At 37.5% G+C, this 17,783-nt stretch overlaps 1 pseudogene; it reads right to left on the bottom strand.

The window, feature by feature from the left end:
* Positions 1-434: 434 nt before the first annotated feature.
* On the bottom strand, positions 435-15,404 carry LOC121827497 (cytochrome P450 2J4-like; annotated as a pseudogene).
* Positions 15,405-17,783: the final 2,379 nt, after the last annotated feature.

The following is a 17,783-nucleotide window of genomic DNA, read 5'->3' on the forward strand; positions in this document are numbered from 1 at the left end:
TCCAACTTGTGGTTTGACTCAAGGTCAGAGCCAGAGTTTATGTTGCTCTCCATAATAGGGTGCAAAGGCATGGTTACCAGATGTCTTTTTTTTTTTTTTTCTGCAAGGTGTCTTATACTTCAAGGTCTAATCATAAGATACTTTGCTGTGGAGCATGGTTACCAGGTGTTTTGAAGGGTGTACACTTGGTTGTACTTTGTGTTTTGATTTTGAAAAGGGAGGTCTTTTGCCTTTCCCCTTGCTAGTGAATAAAAAGCCCATTACAAATAAACTCGAACGCTGCTGAGTATTGACTCAGGGCCTCTGTGAAGCTATCCTGTGTCTCTGTTATTTTTTCTCAAATATATTTCCATCTAGCATTTCTCAATTCCTCACTCCACTATTCAAGGGACCCTTTGATAGGTTGGGACTGAACCCTAACACTGGGCTGGGCCTCAGCAAGGTTCTCTCTTCTTAAACTGTCCATTGTCCAAAAATTGCTCTGGATTTAACGCATCTGAAGTGGTCCAATCTTTGGGTCCCGGTGTAGCCCAGTGAAATTGGTCAGAGTCATGGTTCCCCACAGAAGGCAGCAAAGTGTCATAGCTTGAAATATGGCACACATACCCAGGCAAATAGACAGGGGGAGTGGCTCTTGATCTCATATACCCACGACTCTTGATGTCCTAAACTTCTCCATCCTCACCAATCTATTTCTCTAGTGCCATTTGACCGATATATCCATTATTTCCCTTATATATATAAAACACTTTTTAGTCATAGATTATAATTGCCTTATAGGAATTTTTATCAGCATATTTATAATACTCTTTGTTACAAAGTACATCTACTTAATAGGAATAGGTTAGGATGTATGTTTCTAGGGAAAGGTCCTGTAAGCATCCAAAGGAAGATATTGAGCCTTACTGCTCACAATGGTCAGGTCCATAGTAGTATAGCCTCTACTTCTCTGTTCTCTTCCATAGAGTGTTAAGAAGATAACACATAGTCACACCACAGTTGTCAAAGATGTACTGATGTATCAGAAAGAATTCCTGTCTAAGCAGATACATGTACGATCCCTGTCATGAGCCTTTCCCCCATGCTGTTCTTTCACTGTAAAGCTTGGGCCATTCTTTAAATCTCTCTGGATTCTATAACCTCTTTTCCAATTTCTCACTTCCATCTTAGTGCATTATTTAGTCTGCTTTCCTAGAGTCATATAGTGACCTACTAGGGTTGCCTTGCTCCTCACTCCACCTCCCCTTCATTCACAGAGAGGCAGGGCGCTTTCTTCTGGGAAAGTCCTCATGACTTCTAAGTAGGTATCCATGTTCTTAGTCTCCTCCAACCCCAAATCAAGGTTTGGAGGTAATTAATAAATATTAGCTTTAGTAATAAAAAAGAGCTTCAATTCTGAGTATTACACCCTGCACACCTAACTTTATTTTATTTCTATTTGAAGCTTATGAAGTGGTTTGAGTAAAGAAACTGAAGCTATTTATGATTACATAATATGCTCACATAGTTACAGGAAATGGAGTCATTATTGTAACCAGGTCTTTCTGCTGGCAAGGCCATAGCTTCCAGTCTCTGCTGCACATAGCTATTTAGATTTCTCAATACTGAGGACAAGAGTTAGAGTTTATATTAAAAGTCTATGGGAGGAGTTTCACTGGATGCCTAGGAATCCAGTAAATGAATAGGAAAAATGCAAACACCACCTGGGTAATTGAGAATTCAATTTCCAGCCATGAGATTTTCGGTGAAAAAGAGAAAAATAAATATAGTGGCTGTTCCACTGATTCTAAAGAGAAGGTAGCTGTGCACTGATGGGTGGACAAGCTTTTCTGGATCTCATGCTGGAGAGCATCTCCAAGAACATTATATTAAAGAGTCTTAGTTAATTAACCTAGATCCTCAGAGACTGGCCATTAGACAGCAAGGAGGGAGTTTCAGTTGTATATTATAGAGAGGGAATATTAGTGGCCAGGAGAGATGGGTAGTAGTGTGATCAGCATAAAGTCTGTGAAGATAGGGAGTTGAACGGGGACTTATTGAGTAAAAAGGAAAGGACATTCTTTAATGTCAAATACGGTAAGTCCTGTGGATGGATCATGGGTCAGTATGAATCCTCAGGACAGTACTGGTTCTGGATCCTATCACTTGTTACTTTGTAGAAAAGATCTCTTATGTAAATTCAGTTTCCCTGAGACTTAACTTTCCAATCTAGAAAATGGAGATGATCACTAAAAAATCAGGATGATATTTTGGAAGAGATGAAAGTCTATGGAACAGAGTCAGGCGGATCTCTGTGAGTTCGAGGCCAGCCTGGGCTACCAAGTGAGTTCCAGGAAAAGGCGCAAAGCTACACAGAGAAACCCTGTCTCGAAAAAAAAAAAAAAGTCTACGGAACATCATGATTGCCTTGTAAGTATTGCTTCCGTCCCTCCCATTCTTAAAACTGATATTTGAGATTTCACTATGGTCTATCTTTCTTTGAGATACTTTGGGGCTATAAGGAAAAGCTGGAAATATGCCTTTGGGGACACTGTTAGAAACATTAGCCTCACTCTGGTATTGGTCCATGTGTCTCAAGTGTATTTTACATCTTAATATCCTGTCTTTTCATGATTGTGAAGCATTTCCTAAACTCAGCATGACAGGTGCCTAGTCTTGAAGCCTGCCCAAGTAGACAATGTCTGATGGAAAGCTTATTCCACCTACATGCTCACATTAATACAGGAAGATGGTGAGATTTTCCAAGAAAATGAAGCTAGTTTTTGCCTAAATATGTTTGATCCAAACTCATTCCAATACTACTCCCAACAATATGTGTGAATATCTATTTAGATACATGGAGTGTTTCATCAGATGTCTACTTCCTCATTTAAATCATTTCTTAGAACATGAATACCTATCACCTTTGAAGCTTAGATTCTGTAGTTGATATCCGTAATGGACTTGGGTATCTGAGGCTGAGGGTTGCATTCAGCAAGTGGAGTCCAGCCAACATGGTGTCATCTCTCACTTCCCTGGAAATATTCAAGGGGGTAATGTTGGCTATCCTCTATACATCATGGATGACAGCATTAGTATAGAGCATGAACTCTCATTCAGCCAAGCTCACCTGCCTCTCATAGCCAATCACTCTGTCAATGTCTGTACTTTTTCTAGGAGAAAATAGGAGCCTCCATTAAGTTTTATATTTCATCTTGTTGTTTCCTCAAGTGTGTTCTAAAATTACTAAATAGGCATTATGAGACATTAATGAATTCTTAATCACAATTTAGAAAATAAAAAGTTTCATGAAATGAAAAGTATTTCTATAATCATCTGCTAAATATAGAACTAGGAGGAAGGAAAATAGAATGGGCCACTCTCCCTCAATCAGTAGAGAGCCAAAAAGTATGAAAGGCATCGCAGTGGAGGCACACTGGGACACTGGCAGTGGCAGTAGAGGGAGTGGGGGGGGAGGTTGGATCTCTGCATACACAACGGCCAGCAGAGTATAGATTTGTAAAAGATTTAAAAAAGTAGTTTGGTTCAATATGACTCAGTAGCTAGTGTTGGTTCAAACATTAAGACTCTGACCTAAAATAATTTGTTTTAGAGATGTTCAAGCACAGTGTAATTTGGACAAAGTATCTTGGCAATATTAAGCTCAATGCCATGTGCATAAAAAAAAATGTAAGACATGACCATATGAGCATATGGAAACTCTCTGTAAAGTACAAGTGATATCTTCCATGAAGACAGTTTCTATATATTAATTAAGAAAACATGTATAAAATAAGTGTCTAATGGAGGATTGTGTGTAGCTTGGCCACCCAGATAGGGTAAATGTTACTGGGATATAAATCATGTCAGCTTTCAATGTTCTAGATAGAAAACAGGTTGCATATATCTCACTTTGAAGAGGCAACACTGTGTTTAACATTACTGGTGCCACTAGTGCTTATCTGTCAGCAGAAGGACCTACATGCTTCCTCCAGATCATCTCTGGAGGAAGACAATGACAGCAATTTCCCAGTCAGAAAATTCCTGGAGGAATCTGAAACATTTTAAGGGGGTATTACCTGAGATGATTCTTCTAGATGGGGGAGAACTTAAGACAGTGCATTCTTGGTTGAGGGAAAACAAAATGTTTTGAATTTGAGGCAAGAATAAAGGCAATGCAAAGAGAGGACATGTAATGGAGTAAGACCATGTAAAGCATGGGTGGTGCTGAGGCTGGAAGTCAGAGAGATAACATCATAGGATGTCAGATACCAAACTAAGGAGTTTGTACAGTATCTAGGAAAAAATGACAATGCATAGTTTAAAAGGATCACATCGGTGGGTGCTCATGTAGTAATGCCACTCTTACCCGGGACCTACCACTGTGCCACTTGACTTCTCTGTTTTCATCTAGATTTCAAGGTTTTTAGGGGGAACAGTTTCTGTGATGTCTATGCCATAGCAGTCAAGGTCCTGACAAAACATTTTCAGGACAGGTCTATTCCTAAATTCACATTGCATCATAGCTGTTCCAACATTTCCCATTCCACCATCAGCATCTTCTTGTCCTGTTTGAAACACAATTTCTAGAAGTATCATTGTACCTTGTCTAGGTACAAATCACATACTCACCTTGGACTTCTGGGTAGGGAGCCATGTAGAAGAGAGCCCAATGGAGTGTCGTGCATGTTGTCTCTGTTCTAGCAAAGAAGAGGTCCAGAGTGCTGTAGATGAAGTTTTCTTTGTTGAAACTGTAGTCTTGTCTGGATACTGGAAAATACAGTGTATATTTATTTATCTAGAGGGCTTTGTTTGCCTCTAAACACAAAGTCTCTACCCTGAGAAGTGAACTTAAATGAAACAACCACAGGAAAAATGATTAACTGTATGACTTCATAAGGAAGCAGAGGTATCACAAATGTCCTCCTCCCCAAGTACTAACAGAAAGCTTCTATCACTTGGGTTAATGGAACCACATTCTCATGCTTGCAAATTATGAGAAGCCATTAGAGTGGCAAGAGAATGTGCCTTTGACAGACTTAACTTTCAGTATTGTAGTACTTTGAAAGTAATTGGCCTCCATAATCTCATCAGGAGTGGCACTATTAAGAGATGTGGCTTTGTTGGAGTGGGTGCGGCCTTGTTGGAGGAAGTGTGTCACTGTGGGGGTGGTCTTTGAGGTTTCAAATGGTCAGGATAGCACCCAGAGTTTCAGTCAACTTTGTGTTGCCTGCATGATATAGATAGGACTCTCAGCTACTCTAGCACCATATCTGCCTGCACTCCACCATGATCCCTGTCATGATGATAATGGACTGAACCTGAACCTCTGAAACTGTAAGCAAACTACCCTCAATTAAATGTTTTCCTTTATAAAAGTTGCTGTGGTCATGGTGTCTCTTCATAACAATAAAAGCCCCAACAAAGACAAATATTAATGGTATCACATGTTAGCTGCATGACTTAAGGAAAGTCATTTTACATTTTCATTCTTCAGATACATGTTTTATAAAAGTGGGAATATGATACATTTCTTCAAAGGACATTTTAAATTTTGTGAAGTTTAAAAACACATAGCAAATAGTCAGCAATTCAACTATTTTCTGAATACCTAAAATAATAAAGTTAATTCCATTATGTGCAACAAAGCCATTGCTACTCTAACTTTTACACATTTATAGTTGAAGCCTCTGTTTCCAAAATGTATTTATGTGGTGGTATTGTGTTCCCCAAAATATTGTGTACCTTAATAAACTTATCTGGGATCAGAGAACAGACAAGCCACTAGTTAGGCAGTGATAGCACACGCCTTTAATCCTAGCATTCCAGAGACAGAAATCCCTCTGGATCTCTGTGAGTTCAAGGCCACATTGGAAATAGCCAAGCATGATGACACACACCTTTAATCCCAGAAAGCCAGCCTTTAATCCCAGGGAGTGGTGGTAGAAAGCAAAAAGATATATAAGGCGTGAGGACCAGAAACTAGGAGATTTTGGCTGGTTAAGCATTTGGCTGGTTAAGATTTTGGCTGGTTAAGCATTCAGGCGTTGGAGCAGTAATTCAGCTGAGAGCCATTGGGATGAGGACACAGAAGCTTCCAGTCTGAGGAAACAGGACCAGCTGAGGAATTGGCAAGGTGAGATAGCTATGGCTTGTTCTGTCTCTCTGATCTACCAGCATGGACCCCAATAACTGGCCTCAGGTTTGATTTTATTAATAAGAACTTTTAAGATTCCTGTTACATATTTATTATCAAATCCCATTGTCTTTACCCTTCTTTTGGAAACTTTAATTTGTCAGTATTGGTTCTTATGTTAATAGCCCATACCTGAACACCATATGGCCAGCATCATCTTCCTAGAGAAGAAAATGTGTTTAATGATTACTATTCCAGTAAGACAAAATAACATAAGGTAAAAGAAATTGACTCTCTGCCCCATTGCAAAAGAGGTGTCCAAACTCCATGAGTCACAGATGACAATGTTGATTCAACTGTGTCTTTAGCCAGTAGCCCACTGAACTTAAAACTACATCCATTTTGGCTATATTACTGAGTCCTGTCTAGAAGGATGGATAATGGTGATAAGGGGGAAAGAAGGAGGTAAAATTCTCATCTAGACCTTAGGGGTATATTCTAACATTCAATTCTATGTTTCTTGTGTTCTGCAGTAGGGACTGAGATGGTCAGATAACTGGTTTTGGGTCTGACTTTAAATAAAATAGAGTTCTCCAGGTTATTGCTACTTTTGCCCTTTTAACAGTTCTTCAGATATGGAGAGATATGGGGGATGCAGAATGTAAAATGATATTTTGGCATTTTCAGGGATATAAGTCAAATACTATTCCTTCAATGTCCCTTTTTCTTGAGTTGCTGCCTCTCAACACAAGTAAAATATTGGCACTATGTTTATTCATCTCAGGTAGATGAAATAAGACTAAGTAAATAAAATTGAAACACTTAAGTCCATATCCCTAGAATGTGTGCACATTACCTAATTTGTCAAAAGAGATATTTTTAGATGTAATTAATATAAGATTTTGAAATTAGAAGACATAATTTATCTAAGTAGCCCCAAATGTAATCAAAAGGGTGTAGGAGAAGGGTTATAGGATTAGAGTAGGAGAGAAGTGATGGAAAGTTGAAAAGAGGGATCAGTCATAGCATGGAGTTTGAGGAAGCACCTACAAGTTTAGGTTTAGTGGGCAAGAGGTCCTTGTGCACACAGATAAGTACTGGAGAAGCCAGAAAAATTAAACAATCATACTTGTGTTTCTTCAAAGGAAGGAGATGCTTACCTGTCTTCCTCCAAGAATGCTGGGAATGGATGCAGTTTACAACCTGGTGAAATCTTTGCTTTCTGTAGGGCTAGGCTTCACCCAAATCCCCCTGAATTTATGTTTTGTTTATCTCAGACCCTTTCCACTAAATCTTGAGCATTGCTTTTAAGTCCATTAAGCCCATCTTTATGAGAGATGTCATTTGTACTTTACAATAGCCTAAGTGACTTGTATGTTATCTTAGACCAGGCCAATCCTGACTCCTACAGGCATTATGTTTACCTCAATCATCTCTCTAGTCCCTAAATCTTGAGTACTATCTCCGAGTCAACAGTACCCATCTTTGTGAAAGAAGCCAGATGTACTTTGTAAAGAATTTCATTATAAATGTGTCTTAAGTTTTGTTATGTTCACAGGGCTCAATTAATTGTTATCAGAAAACATTGTTTCCAAAATTGTGCTGTGCTTAAATATGGCTGAAATAAATGACCTGGTGTCAGACTCTGGAAGTTTGAACCATCTATTAAAATCAAGCTGAAGCAAGTTTCATTTTTATCTCACCCAGATTGTTCTCATACAGGCTATAAAGGGAACTATAAAGGGAAGACTGCAGCTGGCACCTAACATGGGGTACATGACTATCCGAAAAGGTAAAAAATATTTCCTTAAATAGAAATTAGCGGTTTAAGAAATTGGGCCTCTCACCCAAGGAGGTCATGACCATAAGAAAGACAGTCGAAGTAATATGGGTGCTTCTCAGTTCTCTGAAAGAAAGAATTTTATATAATTATTGAAACATTTTAAGACCTAAAGGAGCAAAATATTCAGAGCAACAACTATGTAAGTTTACACAAGAAATTGTAAAGCCTAATTTTGTGGTTGCCTAAACAACAACAACAACAACAACAAAAACCCATTGATGCTAACAATCGGAAACATATAGGAGCCAATGTAAAAAACAAACAGTGCAAGGAAAAGGAGAAAAAAAATCCCTGTCAATTATTTAGCAATCTGGACTGCAAGTAATATACTGCTTAGATCCACCCCAGGAGGACCATAAAGAGGAAGATCTTCCAGACATATCTCAGCAGGGGGCTAATGCTCCCATATTTAAGGAGACTAATTTAGATATGCTGCCTCCACTTTCAAACACCACAAATATATCCATGTGTAACACTTATTTGTTCTCATCAACTCAATCAGAAATTCAGTCTATGCTGTCACAGTTCCAGAGACTGCTTATAGAGAATGAGGGAAATAACGAATAGAATAATGATTGTCCCAAACCCTGCACACTTAGGCACTTAGAGGTCCTCTAGAAGCTGAGGGAGCCCTCAAAACTGATTCCCCAGAGAGTCTTATAGAGTATACAGCATACACACACACTGTTAGTACATTGTAAATACAGGGGGTCTTATTGTTTTGTAGAACTGTAACTGAAATAAAATCTGCCATTTTAAACCAGTAAGCTTGTGGTTACCTGTTGTAGCATCAAACTTGAACCTCTAATTCTTCCATCAGATGATACAGGCAGCATCTTTTCACCTTTCCCTTTCCCTTTAGGAAAGCATCAATGAAGTCTCTCAGCTCATCAGGATCCTAGTCTTTCCTGTGTTTGTTGATTATACGAGAAACAATTTGAGTTCTTCCTAGTTTCTAAAATTTTTTTGATGTAGTCCAGGAAGATATTTCATTATCAATGGAAAAATATGGTAGAGCCAATTGAGAAAATGAAACCAGCATGGATACAGCATGACATGCTTTAATTGAGACAGTCTTGTTTTCCCTGTAGATGTAGCCAACTGTCTTATTAAATAAGAAACACAGAACCAATGTAAAAGAGAAAGCCGAGAGGTCAGAGCTCAGAGCTAAAATCTTACCCTTCCTCCTGCGAGCTCCTAGCTTCCCGAAAGAGAGCTATTTCCTGTGTGTAAGTTGATTCATAGTCTTTTGTTCTGCCTTCTCATTGGTTGTAAACCCAGACACGTGACTGCCTCTTCACTGTCTGTATGTGCAACCCCCCAGGTCTTAAAGGCATATGCCTCCAATGCTGCTGTATCCCTGAACACACAGAGATCCACCTAGCTCTTCTACCAAGTGTTGGGATTAAGGGCATGTGCGACCACCGCCAGTCTTGCTATGGCTCTAATAGCTCTGACCCCAGGGCAACTTTATTTATTAACATACAATCAAAATCACATTTCAGTACAATTAGAATACCACAATATTTCCCCTTTTCTATTTTAATAAAAAGGAAGAAAAACAAAAGGTTATAACTAACATAAGAAAAACTTTATACAAAAGTACAATAACTATATACAATATATACAAGTAATAAATACCTAAACAGGTATTTGACAAATCAGAGAAAATAATTCCATTATCTATCCTATTTTGGTAAATCCAAGATGTATCTAATGCACTTTCTATCCTAATTAATTTTCAACTATAACTAACTAATTTTCAACCATAACTAACTAATCTTCAACTCCCTCAGAAACCCAAGAAGGAAATAATATTAGCTAACAAAAATAAAAACAGGAAGTGCATGCAAGCAACTTCCAAAAATTTGTGAGTTGACAGAAACAGCCAGCTGTCTTGGTCTACTCTTGCAAGATTCCCGAAAATTGCTTGCATCCATCTACCATTTCTCAGGTACCATTATGTTCCTTCTCAGGTCTTTGATGTGGTTAAAGACTAGATAATTGTAATTTCCTCAGTTATGATAAAAGATAAATTAGATATAAAACCTTAAACTCACAAATATAAGATAGATAGGACATCTTTAATATTGTAACTGTAATTCTTGCTTGATAATTGTTTTGTTATATGTAATTTTACCATGTTAAAGTTAAAACCTTCCTTTTTAAAAAAAAGAAGAAAAGGGGAAGTGCTGTGGATATCGCTCTATATAAATAAAACACTGATGGCCAGTGACCAGACAGGAAGTATAGGTGGGACAAGGAGAGAGGAGAATTGGGGAAACAGGAAGAAGGAGGGAGAGACACTGGAGCTGCCACCAGGATAAGCAGCATGTAAAGATGCCAGTAAGCCACCAGCCACGTGGCAAGGTATAGACTTATAAAAATGGGTTAATTTAAGATAAAAGAACAGTTAGCAAGAAGCCTGCCACGGCCATACAGTTTATAAGTAATATAAGTGTCTGAGTGATTATTTTATACGTGGATTGTGGGATTGCAGGGCTTGGTGGAACCTGGAGAGAAACCCTCCAGCAACACTTCCCCTCTTTGTTTTTTACAGTGAAGAAATGAAGGGTTGTATTTCTCTCAGCTCACTAGCATTTTAGTTCTACTATGGAAAATATACTGAGTCTCAAGTCCCTTCTTGTCATCCTGATTGCTCCCTGCCTGGGTTGTGCCACCACCTATCATACCTGGAGGCTGTCATCACCTGCAGTAGTTTTTCTAGTCTAAGTTCATGTCCAGTCTTAATCTACAGGACTTCCAGAGAAATTACCCAACAGTTTAAACACATGGCTTAAGTTAGCCCTGGACTCAGTCCTCCACTATCCTCACCCCAAGTCCAGTGGTTTTTCCCTGTAGGTTCTGCCAAGCTGGTCCTTGAGTACCCATTTCCTTCTCTGTGTCAGTGTTCTTCTCTAGGATTCAGTGCCTTCTGTGCCTGCCTCTGATTTTAAACATTGGCGGTTGTAACTCATGATGCCCAGAAAGCTCTCCCCCTGCTCCCACTTTCACAAAGCCTCTGCTAAGTGTCACTTCCTTTGAACTCTCATACCGATGATCTCAAACCCAAAGCTATCTCTTCATCCTCTCTCTATTCTCCTGCTATGAATTATTTTCCTCAGGGAAGTCATCAGGAACATGTGTATTTCCAGGTAACTCTATACCAACCTGTCCCTTAATAATTTATATAATTTCCATGTGAGTAAGTCAGTATTTTTATTTGAAATAATGTGGTCATTGAGTGAATTCTTATTATTACTGTGTGGAAAATTAATAGTATGATATAAATGGCAAAGACATGGTGTGACTATTAGTTCTGGTTCTTTCTAGGTATACTAGCATAATAATACTATGATAGTCGTAATGATGATTGTGATGATGATGATAAATTATCTTATTAATCTAATTTTCAGTAGATTTCCTGGAGGGTAATGGGGACTGAGAAACTCAAGCCACACAAAGATAGTAGACTATTGTCTATAATTGCTTTTACACTTTTTTCCCACCAGCAAGCACATTTGATATTATTTATTTCACCTTCTTAAAATTGCTATGAAAATTTACAGAAATAAAATATGTTTAGTTCTCCATGAAAATGCCTGGTATTCTTGAACATGTCAAGAAATATTTGCTGTCCTCGCCTTCTGGCCTTTGTTCCTTTTCTAGAATTTCTTTCCTTGAGACACATACTCACAGGTCAGCTGAGCACCCACTAAGCTCTCTTAAGTCCCCAGGCTCTGACTACACCAGAGGAAAGCAAATGGAATTGCTGCACTGGGAGCTACCACGGGGAAGAGTGAAAATAAAGAATAACTTTGACAACAACAACAACAATAATAATTTATGATCTTTTTCTTTTCTTGAATTAATGCTGAACAATTGATTACTTTTCTGTAATAAGAAACACAAAGCTGCAAGAACAGATGAGAACCAAGTGATAGTACCTGACAACTACATGCATTATCAAGAAGACTAAAATCAGAGAAAGTGTTGAGATCTAAAATGCAGCCATTAAAAGGAAAAAAATCCTGTGGGAAGTCAATATTGTCCTTCTAGCTGACTCTCCATGAATGACTGTGGCTCCAGAAAGTTGTACATGAGCAGATCCAATGTACAGCGAGAAAAAAAAATCACTGTTTGTTTTTTAAGAAATTGAGCAAAACCAAGTATTTAAGTTCCTTTGGCCAATTCCTACCATGACCTGATGTAATTTATTAGAGACACATCATGTTGGTCCTAGTTAACCATCCCCTTCATGTGATTGTAATACAGACTGCTTACTCCTTATCCAGTTGGCCCCAAAACTATCACAGTCATAGTTACTGGCCATGAAAAATATCTTCCCAGTCCATATTAGAATCAGGTTTCTTTTTCTAGTCTAGAGAGTATTTTCCTGAAGCTAGCCAATCGCCAGCCTAAGGAGAAACCTATGGGAAAGCCTGGTCTTACTAGCTTGATCCCTGTTTCAATTTCTCCTCTCAGGAGTTAAGCCCTTGACAACTCCAGCTTCTCCATTGGCTCTCACAGGCACCTCCTTTCTCTTGTTGATTTGATTAAATTTTTTTTGTTGTTGTTTTGTTAGTCCTGCTTTGTTGTACTGTGTCTCACCTGCCATGTGCACCCAAACCTAACATCCTTCTTTGTCTAGATTCCTCTGGTAAATGGGTATCCTATATACAGTCACTCTCTAGCAACACTTCCAGATTAAATTAGAGGAAATCCCCATATGTAAATATTTTCAATAGCTTTCATTAAAAGTATTTACTTCCAACTGATACCTCCATCACTCAGGTGAAATTCAAGATAGTATACTAACGTATAACATGGGATGATGGAAACAGCAGTCATCAAATACCTAGTCAAATATAAACTGACAGTGTACAAAGCAATTGTGGTTGTTGTCTTTTCTGTTTCAGAAATGAAGAAACTAAATGCTTAGAGTTGGTGTTCTAAAAAATCTTATATGGTATAAGGAAGAATAAAATCATTAATCTTAGATGCTGAAAGTTTAATTTTGCATTTTGAAATTATAAAGGTAAAGACTAATTTAGTGATGTGTGGGAGGCCAGCTAGGAGACCAGCTCCCACATTTTACCTCAGAGTACTCTGGAGGAGTGAGGGATAAGAGTTTTAGATAGTAGGTTAGAAGGATAAGAGATTTAGATAGAAGGATAGAGGGGAGAGAAACAGAAACAGAGGATAGCCTGGGGAGGGCCTGAATCTTTATCCACTAGCCTGTTCTTTCTCTTCTAAAGGGCTATTTATAAAAATGCCAAGGGGTGGAGCAAAATACCTCCCCCTAGCACAGCCAAGAGCAGACCCTTTCCAGTCACCTAGTAACCACACTAGTAGTTAAACAATCCTCTAATGCAGCCCTGCTGGTGAAGGAAACTCAGATCTCACTAGGAAACCTTTATGGGCTTCCATAGTAATGTTTAAAATATTAAGGTAGAGTTAAATTAATAAAAATATCCATCATTTAGATAAGCATAGAAAGTTAAAATGAGGAAAATATTGACTAACCATAAGTCTAAAGGGAGAAAAAATAAATAAAAAACTTATGAGTTAGTTCTCATTTTCCCAAGATTTTAATAAAAGCAAACAAATAATTGTGTCAGTAAAAATACGATGATCTGACTGGATAAAAAATTGACATGGAGTCTTATAGTGTTTCAAACAGAAGCATTTAAAATATACAGTTGCTGCCCATGTGACACAGATTCAGAAATTAGTGCATCTCTCAGCTCTGTGTCTTTTATGAAATGTATTTTCTGTCTACTTAGTTTTCCTATCTTGATACTTTCCTTTGTTTGCATTTCTTTATGGACTTCAAAATGCTATTGCAACAAAAATTTTAGAGCTGGAAGGAATCTAGACAATATGTTATATTTCATACACTAACATGAAAAAGTAGACACACCAACATGTGGCCCAAGATCTCAATTGTTGTGATAAAATGTGGGGCCTAGAAATACTATGTCATAGATGCTTTTCCTATGTCAAGCATTATTACAAGATGGTTTAAAATGGTAATCTTACTGTGAATCTCTATGCTCGGTTTCCATCCCTGGAGCTTCTGACTGAGCTTCTATGGATCTCACCCCTGGGCACTATAATCTAAGTCCTTCTCATGCAGTTCTGAGTAGTGATCTGCATGAAAAGAAGACTGAGGGGCACTGTGTGAAAGAAACCCAGGAACCCTTTCCTGCCCACATCAATGTATTGATTTTTAATCTACTGAATCATAGTAACAAAACTGTTCTATCCTGGGTACTTTATGCTATGCCAAGCAATAATATTCCCACCTTTAAATAATATTCCTGGTTAATTTTTACAACAATCACATATAGTAGGTGAAATAATCCTATGTAGATACAAATAAGGGCTATGTATGAGTGGTCCTCCTTTGTCAAACAGTAGAAGTCAAAATTAAACCAAATTGCAACCAGTAGTGGATCAACATATGTTAAATGATGCCACCTGTAACAGTTTTAAGTATAAAATGCACATCATTTATGTTTGCTTTGTATTTAATTTGAATATTGATTTGATTAAGTGATTTCACCCTTGAACATGTTAGATTTTAATTAATCTTAAAAGGAAAAGTTTAACTTACCTCATTATAAACATATTTTAACCTGAGTTTTTCTTAGCAGATAGAGTGTAGTATGCACACTGAAGAAAGTGTCACTGATGCCTTGTAGGCATAAAGGTGACAGAGAAGAATACATATTTAAAATAAATAATTTACAAAGTGAAAAATGAAACACTTGTTATACTATTTCCTATTATTAAAAACTCTAAAGTCAACAGACTGATTTCAAAAATTTGTATTGACTTCATATTTTAAGAATTATATCTCAGATTTTTAAAAAGTTAAAAGAAAAAAAAAAGACTATGAGGAGTAGCAATCTCAAGGTTCCTGACCAAAACAGGGGAAGTGGTAGTCCTACTTACCTGGCCAATAATTGAAGCCTGCAAATATATGGCCTCATCCAGTAACTTTAGCAGCTCCTGAAACTGACCATTCTCATACTCAAAGCGCTGCCGAAATGTGCAGAGCAAATGATATTGGAAACTGCATTGTTGATCTACAAGTGAGGATTAAAAGGCTGTTCTGGAGGTGTGGAGAGGAAAAGATGAGTCTTTCATAGTTATCGATTTAAATTTTCTATAGAGATTTAACTCCATATGACATAAAACATACATAACAGAGAAGTATATGAGAGGCTGTATCTGAAAAATCTTACATGGGGTTGGAATTCATCAAGGACTCTGTCAATGGCTGGGAAGCCAGCTAGCTGGACAAGCTTTAAATTCAATACTGTGCTTAATGATCTGTTTTGTTGATTATCTACATCACTCTAGGTCAAGATATTTACCATTTGATCCTAGCACAGTGCAAGTCCTGGGACGAACACCACAATGGTTCATTTTCCTCATCACCTTGACTGGATTTAGAATCACCATAGAAACATACCTGTAGGTGAATGTTTCTGTCTCTCCAGCAGCTCCCAAATAAACACACCAAGGCTTACATTAATTATAAATCCTTAGCCAATAGGCTTAATATAAGCCAAGGCTTATATTAATTATAAATCCTTAGCCAATATAAGGATTGTTACTAATTAGCTTTTACAACCTAAATTAACCCATGTTTCTTATCTAAGTTATTAAGTAAGAATTACAGCTAGAATATCCAGTCTATATGTATTTAGTCAATTTTCAAAAAACACTCAATTATCTATCCTATCTTGATGAGTCTAAAGTTTTGTAGCTAATTTACTTTCTATCCCAACTAAGAAAATTTTTAAGTTTAAATATTTAGACTTTAATTCCAACAAAGACCCTGTGTTACCTAATGACAGGGACACCTGGCTGCCTGGAGAGTTATCCAAAGTTCTTCTATAACATTGAGGCACCCGCCTTTGGCTTACAGGCCTCATATATCTGACAGACATTTCTGAGAAACAAGAATTCTTAAGGACTGTCCTGCCTTGTCTTGACAAGTTTCAGTAGTTACTTTCTTTGTGTCCTGCTTGTCCACTTTGGGCAGCAACTTTCAGCAGTCGAGGCAAGGATGGTTTCTTGCCCAGTGGTTAACTTTTGCCACTGAGAAAACAAACTCCATAAGGAGGTTCTTTGATGCCCATCATCTTTTCTGAGGTAGATTGGTACTGCCAGGATCAGACATGTCTCATTGTCAAAAATAACATATGTAAGCCGAGCGATGGTGGCACACGCCTTTAATCCCAGCACTTGGGAGGCAGATCCAGGCAGATCTCTGTGAGTTTGAGGCCAGCCTGGACTACAGAGTGAGATCCAGGACAGGTACCAAAACAACACAGAGAAACCCTGTCTCAAAAATTGCAAAAAAAAAAAAATATGTTATTAAAACATCTTAGATGCTGTATTTTGTAGATCTCTGAAGTGTTTGAATACCACCTATCTATATCTAAAATATATCTGTCCTTGAAAACATACCTAAAATAACTACAAGTTTGACTATAATAGATGACTATTAATCATTACTTCTTAATTATACTTTAAAATTTTAAATAAGCTGCATAAATACAATACCCTAAAGAGGAGTAGAAACATACATCATAACAAAATTAACCTTAAATTTGTATCATTAAACCAAAATCATACCAATGTAAACGATTTGGATATTAATAATTGCTTGGGGGAGGGATTAAAGTAGATTCAATAATCTACTCTATTTTTTTTATCATCTTATATCCTCCCACCCCTTTTTCATTCCAGCATGAGATCCCTAAATCTAATCTCCTGTGTTCAGTTTTCCCTGATCATTCCCAATAACAACTTGTAACAAACCCCCCTAAACAATGACAAATGTCTAATCCACTGAACAACCAAAAACCATCCACCTAACCTCTTGGGAATGTGTGCTTTGTGTTCTCTAGATTGCTTCTTGTTGTCTGGGGGACAATAGCATCTTTATAGAATTCTGTTAAAATTAAAATAGTCAAGTCCTGAGAGACCTAGCTATATCATTTCTTGCCAGTCTCCATGTAAAGGGCAAGTGTAGGACTTATCTGAAGTCCTGGCTGGTATAGTGCATGAGGCTAGACCATCTTTTCTAGCTTCCTTGAAATTGTCCTGGGCAATTTGTAGTCCAAAGCTGATCCTTGGGTGATGTTTGTCAGCTTAGTGGTGATACCATAATCCAAGTAGCATCATTATTGCAGGACCCCATCCTCCTTTTGGAGACTTCAAAGGTCACTGTTAGGAATGGTTGCAGTTCACTGTGGAAAACCTAAAAATTTAAATGTCATATGCAACAAACCTCAAAGACTACAAATAACAAAGGAGTACAATTTGTTAAGTACATCCGGAATATAAAAACTTAATTTATAGTTATCTGATACAGACTGAAACCCAAAGTCATGTATTGGGAGCTAGATTAAGCCTTTTTCTACAATTAGTTAGTACTCTGTATGACCATTAATATCATGATAGAAAGTTTAATATATATAAATATATATTAATATATATATATAAATCTTATAAATTTTGACATAATATTTGTACCTTAAGAAATGTTTTAAAGAGTCAAAAACTAAACCCAAAAAAATTATGAGATTAGTGACAATAAAAAAAGTCCCTTAAGTTCAGTTTTTCTTCTGTCCCATATTGGGTAGCTGTTCTGGCTTGGGACAGAGATTTTGAATTTTTCTTTAACAAGCGTGCTTGGGTTTAGAGAAGAAGAGAGCCACACCCTTACTCCAAAGCCAGCTTTAATTTTTAAATGAACTGGGACAACGAAAAGCCATTTGTCTTATATATTTGTAGAGGACA

Source organism: Peromyscus maniculatus, chromosome 2, assembly GCF_049852395.1.
Source record: "Peromyscus maniculatus bairdii isolate BWxNUB_F1_BW_parent chromosome 2, HU_Pman_BW_mat_3.1, whole genome shotgun sequence".
NCBI classification, from domain to species: domain Eukaryota; kingdom Metazoa; phylum Chordata; class Mammalia; order Rodentia; family Cricetidae; genus Peromyscus; species Peromyscus maniculatus.